We start from the raw sequence: 1,271 nt of genomic DNA, 5'->3' as shown, positions 1-1,271 counted from the left end.
CAGTCAATTAGAGCTGTGCAAGAGTCGGCTTAGGGAATTAGAAAGTACCATAGAATTTTGCAAATTTTTTTGGCCGTGTGCTAAATTAGGTGTTACAAATCCAGTGATGAACAAAATGCTTGTTGGTTTTTTAGTGCAAAAGGGCTCTTTGATACAGGGATTGAATTTCAGATTTACTCTAAGCCCTTAGGTTTGGAGTTTACAACTGTGGTCACTTTCATTGCTGGATGCTTGAGTTCCTTCTCCAACTTTCTGTGAAAACTGGTGTTTGGACGGGTGCAACTTCACCTGGGGGTTATAGAACTGGAGAGTATGGTTTCATCTCTCAGAAGAATTTCCTGCTCAGCTAGAAATAGGTAAGATTTCTTGGTTCTTGCGAAGGACGCAAAATCAATTCAATTTTCAGGTTCTATACTGGGTTTCAACATGTGAGAAGTTGGCTCTTACGGTAGTAGCCATACTGCCATGGCAGGGTGAGCACAATTGAAGGCATTCATTTTACCAGCAATGGATGACTTTGAGCTCTTGATTTTGTGCAAACACTTCTGGGTCGGCTGAGAGACCGTCCCAGCCATAGTCATTGGAGTAGTTCCTAGGGAGAATTTCTTCTTGTCTCTTTCTATGACTGGAATTCTTTTATAAAAAACAAGGGTCTCAGAATTGGAGTTGTGCTTCATAATGACCACACTAATTCGCAAAGGTTAACACTTAGGCACACTAAAAATCATGATTATTTGTCTCTGCTGGTAGGTAATCTTTGCACTTTTTGGTGTTTTACATGTTGCTTCAAATATATGATGATAGTAAATAGCAACAAACTGAGAATGGGCATAAGGAACATTGAGCATGATGAGGTGCTAGGAATCTAGGTGTTGGATGGCTTCTTTTCATTTTTTTTGCCTATAAAACTCTTAGCCAACATATCTTAGAATCTTTTTGGCTCAGATTTAAACTTTTGAGAACTTCTATTAAGACTTGCCAACCAGCCAACATTTTGCTGGGTATTTCTTTGAACCTTCAAAAGCTTTGAACAGCTCTAAAACCATTTTGCTCTCCCATGTCTTGGTGTATTGTAGTATATCTCTGTATAATCAATGCTTGTTTTTGAGGGTATTCTTTGATCACAAAACCAGTTTTGTACATTTATATCACCAAAGATCTAAGAAAATTCTAATCTACACTCCCAAATGCCTAAAAGAGCCTTTTTAAGTCTGTGGTTCATTTGATACCATTGCAAGGTTTACAACCCACAAAATATAAGTAATAAATGT

The sequence above is a fragment of the Selaginella moellendorffii genome, unplaced genomic scaffold (assembly GCF_000143415.4).
Source record: "Selaginella moellendorffii unplaced genomic scaffold, v1.0 SELMOscaffold_39, whole genome shotgun sequence".
NCBI classification, from domain to species: Eukaryota; Viridiplantae; Streptophyta; class Lycopodiopsida; order Selaginellales; family Selaginellaceae; genus Selaginella; species Selaginella moellendorffii.
The sequence above is the reverse complement of the archived record's forward strand: the minus strand, read 5'-3'. Positions refer to the sequence as shown.